The sequence below is a fragment of the Heterodontus francisci genome, chromosome 25 (assembly GCF_036365525.1).
Source record: "Heterodontus francisci isolate sHetFra1 chromosome 25, sHetFra1.hap1, whole genome shotgun sequence".
NCBI lineage: Eukaryota > Metazoa > Chordata > Chondrichthyes > Heterodontiformes > Heterodontidae > Heterodontus > Heterodontus francisci.
Window position 1 is genome coordinate 19,415,547 of NC_090395.1, and position 17,116 is coordinate 19,432,662.

A 17,116-nucleotide genomic window follows, 5' to 3' on the forward strand; every position below is an offset into this window, starting at 1 on the left:
CAAGAATCTTAAACTTAAGCAAAGCCAATTACAAAACTATGAGGGGAGAACTGGCTAAGGTTAATTGGATAGACTGGAAGGTATGGGGGTAAATGAGCAGTGGGAAACATTTAAAGAAACAATTCAAAGGGTTCAACAAAAAAGTACATTCCATTCAAAAACAAAAACTCGCCCAGAAAGACCCATCCGTGGCTCACTCAGGAAGTTAAGGAGAGTATTAGACTAAAAGAAAAGGCTTACAATGTTGCAAAAAAATAGTAGCAAGTCTGAGGATTGGGAGTGTTTTAGAAACCAGCAAAGGGACACCATAAAGTTGATAAAAAGGGAAAAAGTAGAATAAGAGAGTAAACAAACTAACAATATTAAAACAGATTGCAAGAGCTTTTATAAGTACATAAAAAGGAAAAGAGTATCTAAAGTAGATGTTGGTCCCTTAGAGGCAGAGTCAGGAGAAATCATCATGGGGAATGAGGAAATGGCAGAGGCATTGAACAAATATTTGTGTCTGTCTTCACAGTAGAAGACACCAGTACCATACCAGAAATAGGCAGTAACCTACGGGCTAAAAAGTGTGAGGAAATTAAGAAATTTATATCAGTCGATAAAAAGTACTGGAGAAACTGACAAGTCCCTAGGATCAGATGGCCTGCAGTTTTGGGTTCGAAAATAGATAGCTGCAGAGATAGTGGATGCGCTGGCTATGATTTCCCAGAATTCCTTAGATTCAGGAAAAGGTCCCGTCAGAATAGAAGTTTGCAAATATTACACTGCTTTTCAAGACAGGAGGTAGAGAGAAAATAGGGAACTACAGGGCCAGTTAGCCTAACACCAGTCACTGGACAATTGCTGGAAACTATTATTAAGGAAGTCTTAACATTGCACTTGGAAAAGCACAGTACGATTATTACAAGTCAGCATGGTTTTACTAAAGGGAGATCCTGTTTGACAGATTTATTAGAGTTTTTTGAGGATGTAACCCAAGGCTGTAAGGTAGATAAAGGGAAACAAGTAGATGTAGTATACCTGGATTTTCAAAAGGCATTTGATAAGGTGCCACATAAAAGATTAATAGGCAAGATAAGGGCTCATGGTGTTGGAAGTAATATATTGGCATGGATAGAGGATTGGTTAACAGACAAGAAGCAGAGTGAGCATAAATGGGGCATTTTCAAGTTGGCAGGCAGTGAATAGTGAGGTACCGCAAGGATCAGCGCTGGGGCCTCAGCTATTTACACCCTATATTAATGGCTCGGATGAAGAGACAGAGAGTAATGTATCTAAGTTTGCTGATGATACAAAGCTTGATGGAAAGGTAAGCTGCGGGGAGGAAAATGGAGTATAATGTAGGGATGTGTGAAGTTGTTCACTTTGGTCGTAAAAATAGAAAAGCAGAATATTTTTTAAAAGGTGTGAAACTGGTAAGTTTTGATGTTCAGAGAGAATTGGGGGTACTCGTACAAGGAACGCACAAAGTTAACATGCAGGTGGAGCAGGAAGGCAAATGGCATGTTGGCCTTTATTGCAAGGGGATTGGAGTACAGGAATAAAGAATTCTTACTAAAATTGTACAGGGCTTTGGTGAGACCGCACCTGGAATACTGTGTGCAGTTTTGGTCTCCACATTTAAGAAAAGATATACTTGCACTGGAGGCAATGCAGCAAAGATTTACGAAATTGATCCCTTTGATGAAGGGGTTATCTTATGATGAGAGGCTGAGTAAATTGGGCCTATATTCTCTGGAGTTTAGGAGAATGAGAGGCGATCTAATTGAGACGTACAAGATTCTGAAAGGGCTGGATAGGGTAGAAGCTGAGAGATTGTTCCCACTGGTCAGGGAATCTAGAACACGGGGACACAGTCTCAGGATAAGGGGTCAATCATTCAGGACTGAGATGAGGAGAAATTACTTCACTAAAAATGTTGTGAATCTTTGGAATTCTCTATCCCAGAGGGTTGTGGATGCTCCATCATTGAATACATTTAAGGCTGGGATAGACAGATTTTTAGTCTCCCAGAGAATCAAGGGATATGGGGAGTGGGCAGGAAAGTGGAATTGACCCAAGATCAGCCATGATTGTATTGAATGGTAGAGCAGGCACGATCGGCCACATCGTCTACTTCTGCTCCTACTTCTTTTGTTCTTGTGACCCTCCTTGTTACTTCCTCAAAAATGCACTGAACATAGTCAGCTACAGCATTCCCTTAACAAATCCGTGCTGACTGCCCCTGATTAATCCAGGCCATTCTAAATTTTGAGTAATACTGTCCAACAGAAATTTTCCAATAATTTGCGAACTACCAAGGTTAGGCTAACTGGCCTGTATTTACATAGTCTATCCCTTCCTCCCTTTGTAAACAATTGTACAACATTAGCAGTCCTGTGGTACTTCACCTGCAGCCACAGCAGATTGGAAAATGATGGCCACAGCCTCTACTATTTCCTCCCTTGCTTCTTTTATCGCCTGGGATACATTTCATCCAGGCATGGTGATGTATCTAATTTCAAAGATGCACTCTCCCTATGTTTACCCCATCAAACATTTCACACTTCCCCTCCATAACTACAATGTCTGCATTGTTCCCCTCTTTTTGAAGACCTATGCGAAGTATGAATGAAGAACCATGCCCACCCCTCCTGCCTCCACACACAGGGTCCTTTCTGTTGTCTAATAAGTCCCATTCTTTCCTTAGCTATCCTTATGTTCTTTATTTATTTATAAAACATCTTTAAGTTTTCCTTGACTTTACTTACCAATGCTTTTTCATGCCCTCTTGTTGCTTTTCTAATTTCCTTTTCAATTTCACCCCTGCACATTCTAGGCATTCTGCATTATTTAGCTTTTAGTATTTGACATAAGTTTCCCTCTTTGTCTTATCCTACTGCATACTTTGACACCCAAGGTAGATGGAGTGTGGTGTCTATATTTGGGAGTGCCACCCTTTTTCTATCTGGGAACAAATTTTTTCTGAATCCTATCTCCTCCTTGAATGCCTCCCACTGAAATGACACTGATTTACCTTCAAGTATCTATTTCTAGTCCACTTTTTCCAAATCACATCTCAGTTTAGTACAATTGGCCTTTTAAGACTTTTACTCCTGGTCTATCTTTGTCCTTTTTCCATAACTATGCTAAATCTAACTGAATTATGATCACTTCCACTGATACCCTTCCACATGCCAAGGTTTATTTTCTGAAACGAAGTTCAGAACTGCCCTTTGTCTTGTTGGGCTTGCTATGTATTGGTTAAAAGAAGTTCTCCCTGAATGCATGTTAAGAATACTGCGCCCTCTATACATTTTCCATTGACTCCATCCTAGTTAATATCTTTTGGGCCTCCTTATCTCGAGAGACAATGGATACGCGCCTGGAGGTGGTCAGTGGTTTGTGAAGCAGCGCCTGGAGTGGCTATAAAGGCCAATTCTGGAGTGACAGGCTCTTCCACAGGTGCTGCAGAGAAATTTGTTTGTTGGGGCTGTTGCACAGTTGGCTCTCCCCTTGCGCCTCTGTCTTTTTTCCTGCCAACTACTAAGTCTCTTCGACTCGCCACAATTTAGCCCTGTCTTTATGGCTGCCCGCCAGCTCTGGCGAATGCTGGCAACTGACTCCCACGACTTGTGATCAATGTCACACGATTTCATGTCGCGTTTGCAGACGTCTTTATAACGGAGACATGGACGGCCGGTGGGTCTGATACCAGTGGCGAGCTCGCTGTACAATGTGTCTTTGGGGATCCTGCCATCTTCCATGCGGCTCACATGGCCAAGCCATCTCAAGCGCCGCTGACTCAGTAGTGTGTATAAGCTGGGGATGTTGGCCGCTTCAAGGACTTCTGTGTTGGAGATATAGTCCTGCCACCTGATGCCAAGTATTCTCCGAAGGCAGCGAAGATGGAATGAATTGAGACGTCGCTCTTGGCTGGCATACGTTGTCCAGGCCTCGCTGCCGTAGAGCAAGGTACTGAGGACACAGGCCTGATACACTCGGACTTTTGTGTTCCGTGTCAGTGCGCCATTTTCCCACACTCTCTTGGCCAGTCTGAACATAGCAGTGGAAGCCTTACCCATGCGCTTGTTGATTTCTGCATCTAGAGACAGGTTACTGGTGATAGTTGAGCCTAGGTAGGTGAACTCTTGAACCACTTCCAGAGCGTGGTCGCCAATATTGATGGATGGAGCATTTCTGACATCCTGCCCCATGATGTTCGTTTTCTTGAGGCTGATGGTTAGGCCAAATTCATTGCAGGCAGACGCAAACCTGTCGATGAGACTCTGCAGGCATTCTTCAGTGTGAGATGTTAAAGCAGCATCGTCAGCAAAGAGGAGTTCTCTGATGAGGACTTTCCGTACTTTGGACTTCGCTCTTAGACGGGCAAGGTTGAACAACCTGCCCCTTGATCTTGTGTGGAGGAAAATTCCTTCTTCAGAGGATTTGAACGCATGTGAAAGCAGCAGGGAGAAGAAAATCCCAAAAAGTGTGGGTGCGAGAACACAGCCCTGTTTCACACCACTCAGGATAGGAAAGGGCTCTGATGAGGAGCCACCATGTTGAATTGTGCCTTTCATATTGTCATGGAATGAGGTGATGATACTTAGTAGCTTTGGTGGACATCCGATCTTTTCTAGTAGTCTGAAGAGACCACGTCTGCTGACGAGGTCAAAGGCTTTGGTGAGATCAATGAAAGCAATGTAGAGGGGCATCTGTTGTTCACGGCATTTCTCCTGTATCTGACGAAGGGAGAACAGCATGTCAATAGTCGATCTCTCTGCACGAAAGCCACACTGTGCCTCAGGGTAGACGCGCTCGGCCAGCTTCTGGAGCCTGTTCAGAGCGACTCGAGCAAAGACTTTCCCCACTATGCTGAGCAGGGAGATTCCACGGTAGTTGTTGCAGTCACCGCGGTCACCTTTGTTTTTATAGAGGGTGATGATGTTGGCATCGCGCATGTCCTGGGGTACTGCTCCCTCGTCCCAGCACAGGCATAGCAGTTCATGTAGTGCTGAGAGTATAGCAGGCTTGGCACTCTTGATTATTTCAGGGGTAATGCTGTCCTTCCCAGGGGCTTTTCCGCTGGCTAGGGAATCAATGGCATCACTGAGTTCCGATTTGGTTGGCTGTATGTCCAGCTCATCCATGACTGGTAGAGGCTGGGCTGCATTGAGGGCAGTCTCAGTGACAGCATTCTCCCTGGAGTACAGTTCTAGGTAGTGCTCAACCCAGCGGTCCATCTGTTTGCGTTGGTCAGTGATTATGTCCCCCGATTTAGATTTGAGGGGGGTGATCTTCTTGATGGTTGGCCCAAGAGCTCTCTTCATGCCATCATACATTCCTCTGATGTTTCCGGTGTCTGAGGCCAGCTGAATATGACTGCATAGGTGTTGCCAGTAGTCGTTTGCGCAACGCCTAGCCGTTCTTTGTGCAGTACTTCTGGCTGCTTTAAGTACTGCGGATGTTAAATCGCTGGGGGCTTTCTTGTAGTTCAAAAGTGCAATGCGCTTAGCGGCTATGACAGGTTCCAGCTCTTCATTATGAGATTGAAACCAGTCTGCATTTCTCTTCGCACTTTTGCCGTAGGTGGTCAAAGCTGACTCATAGATGGCGTCTCTGATGTGGGCCCACTTGGTCTCAGCATCCCCTGTGGGAGTGTTTTGAAGGGCTGTTACAAGTGAATTTAGAAATTTTTGTAACAGCTGTGGGTGAGAAATTCTGCTCGTGTTGATGCGCGGGTGGCCCTTCTGCTTGGAATGATGCAACTTCTTTGGTCTGAGTCTAACCTTGCTGCACACCAGGGAGTGGTCGGTGTCGCAGTCACCGGGTATCAGGGTAGTTGAAATCCCCTACTACTACTACTCCATTGTGTTTTTTTTTTCAATTCTCTGAAATTTGTCTCCATATTTGATCTTCTATCTCCCTCTGACTGTTTCGGGGTCAATAGTACATTCTCAGGAGTGGGATTGCCTTTTATTTTTGTTCTCCAGTGACACCTTTCATTGGAGATTTATATTTGCATTGTTTTCATCAAAATGCATATTAGTGTAGTGGAGCAATCACCTCTATAAATCCCCAATGTGTAAAACGCCAAATGATAGCAATGCAAAATCTAAACCCATATACTATTCCCGAGCGTTATATAACACCTACTGAACCCAGTCGGTTGCGCATTCTAAACAAGTTGTTCATTAACTGCAACATCCAGTCATATAGGATTGCTCATTGTTCAGTTCGTTTTAGAACGCATTACAAGGAGAAGGAATAGAATCAGGCCATTGTCGCTTGGGTTTTTCTCCTAAACTAATCCCGCTAGCTCGCAGTTCTTTTTTAATATTCTGCTTTTCAATCAACTAATTTCCTTTTAAATGAATTTATGGACAGTGCTTCAACAACTGTCCGCATAATTTCACTTTCTTCCCCATTCTCTGTTTAAACAATTTATTCCTATTGAATTCTTATGTGATTCTCCTGATTTTGTGTCCGAACGGTACAAACATCCTATTACTATTTTCCAATCATAACGCATCGTTATATTGAAATTTTAATTCTATTATTGAATCCTAAATCTTCTCAGCTCAAGAGCTGAGAGTCCCTAACTTCTCAAGTTGGGTTTTATACTGAAATCTTCATCCCTGATACATTTCAATAAATCCATTTTCTCCATTGTTTTTATATCTTTCAAAATCGGGTGCCCACAACAGTATTCCAACTGCAACCTAAACAATTCTTGGACAAGTTTAGCGTTAGTTCATTGCTTTTGTATTCTACACCACCAGACACAAGAACGTATATTTATATAGTGTCTTTTAAGTAGAAAAACGCCACAAGGCATTTCACAAACCAAAATAAACGCTGTTGACAAAGTAGGAACTGTTACGAGGGGGTATACCAAAAGTTAAGTCAAACAGGTGGATTTTCACGCGAGTCTTAAAATAAGAGAGGGACGTTGAGTGGCAGGCGGGTATGATTGAATTAATACTCGCTGCTTCCACCGTCTCCAAGCGAGTATTTGCCGTAGATTGACTACCCCCTCGCTCAAATACTATTCCCGTAAATTACCTTTCAATATAACCCTGCCAGCGCAAGACGTGTCCTGCGGCTTTACTGTTCTGGACAAAGTAAAATGGCTTGCTAAAGGTCTTTTTAGAATCGCAAAAACACCAATTATCTCAAACTTTTCCAGTGAGAAAATGCTAAATTAACATAATTGCTCCTCAAAATCAAAAGCAAAGCATTGTGGATGCTCGAAATCTGCAATAAAAGCAGAAAATTCTGGAAATACTCAGCAGGTCTGGCAGCATCTTTGGAGAGAGAAACAGAGTTAACGTTTCAGGTCTGTGGCCTTTCATCAGAACTCCCCTTAATCATTTTGGTTTCTCCTCCTATAGCATTTCAACAGCTACATGTGTTTGACTAACTACACTTTAACTGTCCCAGTTGTCTGGCTTTCAGGAACTATTGCACATTTTGAAAATTTGCGAAGAAATGTGTTTGAGCTCCTTGATGACCTTTCTGATGAACGGTCAGTGTCCTGAAACGTTAACTTTGCTTCTCTTTCCACAGATGCTGCCAGACTTGCTGAATATTTCCAGCACTTTTTGATTTTATTTCCGAATTCCAGCATCTGCAGTATATTGCTTTTATTTTAGTGTTTGAGCTCCCTTCTGTCTGATTCAATTACTGCTGCCCTCCTTTCATAAGTAAAAGATATGCTAAGCACATTGCTAATCTCGCTGCCGTGACTCGGATTCGAACCGAGGTTGCTGCGGCCACAACGCAGAGTACTAACCACTATACGATCACGGCAAGCTATGACAACCAGGCAACAACAACAGCGCCACAAAAATCTCTTATCGAAGTTGATCATAGCATACGTGAAATAGTGTTTTGAAATTGCAGAGGTGTTTCCTCCACATCTAAAAGAGTAGCTTTGGCAAAGCTAGTACTTCATTGAAGTGTCACTGAAGCTCAGGTCCTGTAGTAGTGCTTGGGCCTTTAATCATTTTAAGCAGAAACGCGTGCTACCAATTAAACCAATTTCGTGAATTTGAATAAAAGCAAAATACTGCGGATGCTGGAAATCTGAAGTAAAAACAAGAAATGCTGGAACCACTCAGCAGGTCTGGCAGCATCTGGGGAAAGAGAAGCAAAGGGCCACTGACCCGAAACGTTAACTCTGCTTCTCTTTCCACAGTTATCGTGAATTTGAAGTTGTTTTTCCTTTTAAGATGACTTGAAGATTGGAGAACTGCTGATGTTGTACATCTGTTTAAAAAGGGAGCGAAGGATAGACCGAATAATTACAGGCCAGTCAGTCTAACCTCAGTAGTGGGCAAATTATTGGAATCTATTCTGAGAGACAGGATAAACTGTCACTTAGAAAGGCACAGATTACTCAAGGATAGTCAGCATGGATTTGTTAAGGGAAGGTCTTGTTTGACCAACTTGATCGAATTTTTTAAAGAAGTAACAAGGAAGATAGATGAGGGTAATGCAGTTGATGTGGTCTACATGGATTTTAGCAAGGTTTTTGACAAGGTCCCACATGGCAGACTGGTTAAAAAAATAAAATCCCATGGGATCCAGGGAAATGCAGCAAGGTGGATACAGAATTGGCTCAGTGACAGGAAACAAAGGGTAATTATTGACAGGTGTTTTAGCGACAGGAGGGCTGTTTCTAGTGGCTTTCCACAGGGCTCAGTACTGGGTCCCCTGCTTTTTGTGGTATATATTAACGATTTGGATGCAAATGTAGGGGGAATGATCAAGAAGTTTGGAGATGACACAAAGATTGGCCATGTGGTAGATAGTGAGGAGGATAGCTGTAGGCTGCAGGAAGATATTGATGCTCTGGTCAAATGGGCAGAAAAGTGGCAAATGGAATTCAACCTGGAGAAGTGTGAGGTGATGCATTTGGGGAGGTCAAACAAGGCAAAGGAATACATGATTAATGGGAAAATACTGAGAAATGTAGAGGACGTGAAGGACCTTGGAGTGAATGTTCACAGATCCCTGAAGATAGCAGGACAGGTTGATAAGGTGGTTAAAAAGGCATATGGAATCCTTTCCTTTATTAGCCAAGGTATAAAATATAAGAGCAGGGAGGTTATGCTGGAACTGTATAACTCATTGGTTAGGCCACCTTGAGTATGGTGTACAGTTCTAGTCACCTCATTACAGAAAAGATTACACAAATGATTTATAAGGATGTTGTCAGGACTGGAAAAACACAGCTATGAGGAAAGATTGGATAGGCTGGGGTTATTCTCCTTGGAACAGAGAAGGCTGAGGGGAGATCTGATTGAAATGTACAACATTTTTGAGGGGCCTGGATAGACTGGAGGAGAAGGGCCTAGACATCTTAGCAGAGAGGACAGTGACTAGGGAGCATAGAGTTAAAGTGATTGGTAGAAAAATTAGAGGGAAGATGAGGAAAAACTTTTTCACTGAGTGGGTGGTGATTCATAGAGAGATGCAGCACTGAAACAGGCCCTTTGGCCCCCCGAGTCTGTGCTGACCACCAACCACCCATTTATACTAATCCTACATTAATCCCATATTCCTTACCACATGCCAACAATTCTCCTACCACCTACTTACACTAGGGGCAATTCACAATGGTCAATTTACCTATCAACAAGCAAGTCTTTGGCTGTGGGAGGAAACCAGAGCACCCAGCAAAAACCCACATGGTCACGTGAAGGACTTGCCAACTCCACACAGGTAGTACCTAGAACTGAACCCAGGTAACTGGTGATCAAAGGCTGCAGTGCTAACCACTGCACCACTGTACTATGATGATCTAGAGCACACAGCCTGAAAGGGTAGTTGAGGCAGAAACCCTCAATTCATTCAAAAGGAGTCTGATATGCACCTCAAGTGCCGTAATCTGCAGGGCTACGGACCAAATACTGGAAAGTGGGATTAGAACGGGTGGACCGTTTTTCGGCCGGCACATACACGATGGGCCAAGTAGCCTCTTTCTGTGCCTTAAACTTTCTATGATTCTATGGAGTAATAAAACAGTTGGACTTGGAAAATGCGCGGTGTTTGAGTCAGATTTGGTGGTAGAACAAAGAGCTATTTCGTGTAATCTTCAGTTTAACGGTTTAAGACCGAATATCTTGAGGTGTTGGGCGAGAGATCGTCCGGTACTTGATGGGAGGTCAAAATTTGGAAGACTGAGGCAAGAAAATTGAAAAACTAGAACAGCCCGATGCTTTGCCCAACAATGTCACTTACACCAATATTAGAAATGCCCTCCTGCAAGTGCGGCCCAATTTTACCGGTGTGATTTTGGTATTAAACATACAAGTCAGACATCTTTTCTGCTTATATGAATGAGATTGCCAACCTCCTGTTAAATTGTGGACAGCTTCAGCTGCTATTCTGTACTTACTGGGATTGCCTCAAGTCTGGCCCACCTAGGAGTGGCCACTGAGAGACTCTAAACTACCAATCATGGCTAGATTTCAGTCTAGATCTCTCAAATGAAAGTACTGTATGCTAACCCAGAATAGTAGACCTGCCTAACCTTTTGGTCAATGCGTATCATGGAGATTCCAGCGCCATGTTTAATCAATTTGCATTTACCTCAAGTTGCTACTGTTGCACAACTTGATTCTTTGGTTTAGGATGCATACATCAATACAAGGGCAACGTTAAAAATAGCCTTTTCCAAGTCCCCCAATGTTCGCAAAATGCAAACAGGAAGAACCAGTTTACAAATATGAAATAGAAGCCCTCCTGGGAATGAGTTGCCCTGATTCAAAAACCTGATAGTTACGACTCGGGAACTGCAGTACACCATGAAACCCAGCTGTGTCAAAAAAATCTAACCACCCGCTCGTCGTAGCAATTTATCCTTCCACCAACATCACTTCAACAGATATTATTACCGATTTAATTGCGGAATTTTCCTTACATAATAATAGCGACTACACTTCAAAGAGTATTTCATTGCCCATGAAGGGCTTTGGGATATCCTAAGGATGAAAGGCGCTATAAATATAACCTATTTCTTTCAATTGATTTCTCAATATTGTTCCATTTCTCCTTTGGGTAATGCTTTCACATTAGAGTAAAAATAATTAAAATTCCTTTAAACGCAGATGGAAAGTTTTATTTCGGGTTTATAACCTAGTCAATAGCCATGGCCAATTATTAAACCTAGTCGCTACAATAGGGCGTCCTGATTGTGGAGGAGTTTATATGTTGTATTGCGGCCACAGCGACGGGGATTCGAGTTCAATCAATCCTGAAGCACTGCTAAAATAGTGGTTTACTCCCTTATTGTAGGAGGAATAGAATCAGATAGAAAGCAGCCCAGATGATTTCTCCAGCACCAACATTTTACAGAACGAGGAATATTTCACCATAAATCCTTCCTGAATACCAGACAACTAGGCTATTTAAGCCGGAAGTAGTTACACTCTGGAACAGGAGTAGATCGTGCATCCCCATTGAGCCTGTTCCATCATTCAATGAGATCAGAGCTAACTGGTGATCTAACTCCAGATCCCTTAATTCACTTGTATAACAAAATTTAGCAACCTCAGATTTTAAAATGGTTCCAAGGATTTAGGTAGGTGGATAGATTGGAGAAGTTTGGGTCTGTTTTCCCTGGAGAAGAGAAGATTGCGAGGAGATGTATTAGAGGTGTTCAGAATCATGAGGGATCTGGACAGAGCAGATCAGGGGAAACTGTTCCCATTGGCAGAAGAATCCAGAAACAGAGGGCACGGATTTAAGGTGATTGGCAAAAGAAGCAATGGCTACAGCAGGAAAACCTTTTTCATGCAGCAAGTGGTTAGGATCTGGAATGCACTACCTGAGAGCGTGGTGGAGGCAGTTCAATGGAGGCATTTAAGAGGGAATTCGATTGTTACCTGAAAAGGAAGAATGTAGCAGGGCTATGGGGAGAAGGTGAGAGCTTGGCATAAGGTAAATTGTTCTTTCGGAGAGCCAGTGAAGACACAACAGGCCAAATGGCTTTCTTCTAAGCTGTAACAATTCTGTCATAGAGTCATACAGCACAGAAACAGGCCCTTCAGCCCATCATGTCTGTGCCGGCCATCAAGCACCTACCTATTCTAATCCAATTTTTCAGCACTTGGCCCGTAGCCCTGTAAGCTATGGCGTTTCAAGTGCTCATCTAAATACTTCTTAAATGTTGTGAGGGTTCCTGCCTCTACCACCTCTCCAGGCAGTGTGTTCTAGATTCTAACCACCCTCTGAGTGAAATTTTTTCCCTCAAATCCCCTCTAAACCTCCTGCCCCTTACCTTAGATCTATGCCCCCTGGTTATTGACCTCTCCGCTAAGGGAAAAAGTTTCTTCCTACCAAATCTATCAATGCCCCTCATAATTTTGTATAACTCAATCGTGTCCCCCCCCCACCCCCCCATCCCCTCCCCTCCCCCCCCCCCTCAGCCTTCTCTGCTCTAAGGAAAACTAGCCTAGCCTTTTCAGTCTCTCTTCATAGCTGAAATGCTCCAGCCCAGGCAACATCCTGCTGAATCTCCTCTGCACCTTCTCCAGTGCAATCACATCCTTCCTACAGTGTGGTGCCCTGTGATTCTGTGAAATGAGGTGAGTCAAGTAGATTAAATGCTAACAGGAGAACATTTATGGAAAAATGATTATTGTATCATAAGGTACAGATTAGCTGTGGAAAAGGACATGGAACAATCTAAAGTAAGATATTTAATTGGGGGAGGGCCGATTTCAGTGGGCTGAGAACAGATCTGGCTCAGGTAAACTGGAAACAAAGATTGGCCAGCAAAACTATAATGGAACAATGAGCTGCCTTGAAAGAGGAGATGGTTCAGGTATAGTCAAGGTACATTCCCACAAGGAGCAAACAAAGCCAGAGCTCCATGGATGACTAAAGAGATAAAGAGTAAGATGAAACAGAAAAGGTGTGTGTATGACAGATGTCAGGTTGATAATACAAGTGAGAATCAAGCTAAATATAGAAAGTTCAGAAGGGAAGTAAAAAAGGAAATAAGAGAGGCAAAGGGAAAGTATGAGAAGAGACTGTCAGCTAAATTAAATGGAAATTGTGGAGACACTGGCCATAATCTTTCAATCCTCCCTAGATACAAGGGTAGTGCCAGAGAACTGGAGAATTGCAAATGTTACACCTTTGCTCAGAAACGGGTCTAATGATAAACCTAGAAAATACAGGCCAGTCAGTTTAACCTCAGGAGTGGGTAAGCTTGTAGAAATGAGAATTCTGGGCACAACTAACAAACAATCACTTGGACAAGTGTGGATTAATTAAGGAAAACGAGCACAGATTTGTTAAAGGCAAATCGTGTTTAACTAACCTTTTTGAGTTTTTTTTGATGAGGTTAACAGAAATGACCGATGAGAATAATATGGTTGATATCCAGAAAGCTTTTGCTAAAGTGACACATAATCGGCTTGCAGCAAAGTTAAAGCTCATGGAATAAAATGGATTGTGGTACCATGGATACCAGGAGTGACAGGAAACAGGGAGTAGTGTTGAACGGCTGTGTTTTTTAAGACTAGAGAAAGATATACAGTGGGATTCCCCAGTGTTCACTCTAGGACCACTGCTTTTCTTGACATATATTAATGACCCAGTCCTGGGTGCGCAGGGAACAATTTCAACATTTGCTGATGACACAAGACTTGGAAGTATTGTGAACTGTGAAGAGGATAGTGATAGATTTCAAGATGACACAGATCGGCTGGTTGAATAAGTGAACATGTGGCAGATGAAATTTAATGCAGGGAAGTGCGAAGTGATACGTCTTCATAGGAAAATAGAAGAGAGGCAATATTAAAAAAAAGGTACAATTCCAAAGGGGATGCAGGAATAGAGAGACCTAGAGGTATACGTGTGCTAATCATTGAAGGTAGAAGGGCAGGTTGAGAAAATGGTTAAAAGGCCAATGGGAGCCTACGTTTTATAAATGGAGGAATAGAGTTGAAAAGCAAGGAAGTTAGGATGAACTTCATAAAACACTGGATCGGTCTCAACTGAAGTATTGTGTCCAGTTCTAGGCACCACACTTTAGGAAGGATCTGAAAGCTTTAGTGAGGGTGCAGAAAAAGATTTATAATAATGGTTCCAGTGATGAGGGAGTTCAGTTGTGTGGATAGGTTGGAGAAGCTAGAGCTGTTCTCCTTGGAGATGAAAAGGTTGAGAGGAGATTTGGTAGAGATGTTTAAAATCATGAGGGGTTAGACAGAATAGATAGAAAGACATTTTTCCCATTGGCAAGAGGGTTGAGAACACTGATATAAGGGGAATGGTAAAAGAACCAATAGCACCATGAGAAAAAAAGAATATTTTTATGCAGCAAATGGCCAGGCTCTGGAATTCACTGCCTGAGACTGTGGTGGAATTAGATTCAATAGTGGCTTTAAAAAGGGAATTGGATAAGCACCATGAAGAGAAACAATATTGCAGAGCTACTACCAAAGTGGGACTATTTGATATGTCCTTACAGAGAGCCAGCACATAAATAAGTGGCCCCCATTTGTGCTGTAACCGTTCTATGATTCTATTCATTGAAAAATAATTAACTGGGAGAGGACCAATTCCAGTAGGTTGAGAACAGAACTGTCCCAGATAAATTGGAATCAAAATGTGGCAGGTAAAACTGTAACAGAACTGCCTTTTAAGAGGAGATGGGTTGGGTGCAGTCATAGAAACATAGAAAAATGGGAGCAGGAGTAGGCCATTCGGCCTTTCAAGCCTACTCTGCCATTCAATACAAACATGGCTGATCATCTGAACTCAGTACCCTGTTCCCTCTTTCACCCCATATCCCTTGATCCCTTTAGCCCTAAGAACTATATCTAACTCTTTCTTAAATATCTTTAATGATTTGGCCTCAACTGCTTTCCATGGTAGAGAATTCCACAGATTCACCACTCTCTGGGTGAAGAAATCTCTCCTCATCTCAGTTCTAAATGGCTTACCCCTTATCCTTAGACTGTGACCCCTGGTCCTGGACTTCCCTGCCATCAGGAACATCCTTCCTGCATCTATTCTGTCCAGTCCTGTTAGAAGTTTGTAGGTTTCTATGTGATCCCCTCTCATTCTTTCATTCTTCTAAACTCTAGCGAATACATGCCTAATTGACACAATCTCTCTTCATATGTCAGTCCTGCCATCCCAGGAATCAGTCTGGTGAACCTTCGCTGCACTCTCTCCATAGCAAGAACATCCTCAGATAAGGAGACCAAACCTGCACACAATACTCCCCAGATGTGGTCTCGTCAAAGCCTTGTATAATTGCAGCAAGACATCCTTGCTCCTGTACTCGAATCCTCTCGCTAGGAAGGCCAACACAACATTTGCCTTCTTAACTGCCTGCTGCACCTGCATGCTTACTTTCAGCGACTGGTGCACAAGGACACCCAGGTTTTGCTGCACCTCCCCCTTTCCCAATCTATCGCCATTCAGATAATAATCTGTCTTTCTGTTTTTGCCACCAAAATGGATAACCTCACATTTATCCACATTATACTGCATCTGCCATGTATTTTTCCACTCACGGAACCTGTCCAAATCACATTGGAGCTTCTCTGCATCTTCCTCACAGCTCACACTCCTACCCAGCTTTGTGTCATCTGCAACTTGGATATATTACATTTAATTCCCTCTTCTATATCATTAGTACATATTGTGAATAGCTGAGGTCCTAGCAATGATCCCTGCGGTACCCCAGTAGTCACTGCCTGCCACCTGGAAAAAGACCCGTTTATTCCTACTCTTTGTTTCCTGTCTGCCAACCAGTTCTCTATCCATTTCAGTACCTTACCCCCAAAACCATGCACTTTAATTTTGCATGTTAATCTCCTATGTGGGACCTTATCGAAATCATTCTGAAAGTCCAAATACACCACATCCACAGGTTCTCCCTTTTCTATTCTACTAGTTACATCCTCAAAAAATTCTAGTAGATTTTTCAAGCATGATTTCCCTTTCGTAAATCCATGTTGACTTTGTCTGATCCTGTCACTGTTTTCCAAGTGCTCTGCTATTACATCTTATATAATGGATTCTAGCATTTTCCCCACTACTAATGTCAGGCTAACGGGTCTAAAATTCTCTGTTTTCTCCCTGCCTCCTTTTTTAAATAGTGGGGTTACATTAGCTACCCTCCAATCCATTGGAACTGTTCCAGAGTCTATAGAATTTTGAAATTCCTTCCAGAGGAAAAGGCTGGGGAACCAAAGGCAGAAATGGAGAGTAAGATGAAGCAGAAAAGGGGTGCATATGAGAGATGTTAGGTTGATAATACAAATGAGAGCCAGAATAAATATAAGAAGTTCAGAGGGAAGTGAAAAAAGAAATAAGAGAGGCAAAGAGAGAATACGAGAAGAGACTGGCAGCTAACATAAAAGGGAATCTAAAGGTCTTCTTTTGGCATATAAAGAGTAAAAGATTCAGAAGAGGACGGGTTGGGATGATTAGGGACTAAAAAGGGGTTTTAGAAAATTTGAAGTCTTTAGAGAGGGTGCAGATTTTCTATTTACAAGAATGGTTCCAGGGATGACGGACTTCAGTTACATGGATCGATTGGAGAAGCTGGAATTGTTCTTCTTAGGGAAGAGTATGTTGGGAGGAAATTTAATAGAGTGTTCAAAATAATGAGGGGTCTAGGAGTATATTAAAATAAATTGTTCCCATTGGTGCAAGGGTCGAGAAGCAGAGGACACGGATTTAAGGTGATTGGCAAAAGAAGCAAAGGCAGCGTGTGTTTAGAATCTGGAATGCACTGCCTGTAAAGATGGTGGAGTCAGATTCAATTGTAGCTTTCAAAAGGGAAATATAAGTACCTGAAGGGAAAAAAATATAAGGGTGCAGCAAAAAGCGGGGAGGTGGGACTAGCTAGATTGCTCTTGTAGAGAATTGGTATAGACTCGATCAGCAGATGGCCTCCTTCTGTGCTGTAACAACTCTTTGATTCTATCAGTGGGCCTTACTAGATTGCTCTTCAAAGCAGCTGACACAGATGCCATGGGCCAGATAACCTCCTTCTGTGCTGGACTATTCTCTGGTTCTAACCCCGTGTATTCTAGTCCTCTCTATGCAAAGACAAGCATTGCATTAGCCTTTTTGGATTATTTTCTGTACCTGT

The 17,116-nt window shown here is 42.6% G+C and overlaps 1 non-coding gene across 1 annotated transcript; it reads right to left on the reverse strand.

Annotated features, from left to right (window-relative positions):
* Window positions 1-7,725: 7,725 nt before the first annotated feature.
* trnah-gug (transfer RNA histidin (anticodon GUG)) lies at window positions 7,726-7,797 on the reverse strand. The gene has a single exon. It is a non-coding gene; the product is annotated as a tRNA-His (tRNA).
* Between the last annotated feature and the right edge of the window lie 9,319 nt (window positions 7,798-17,116).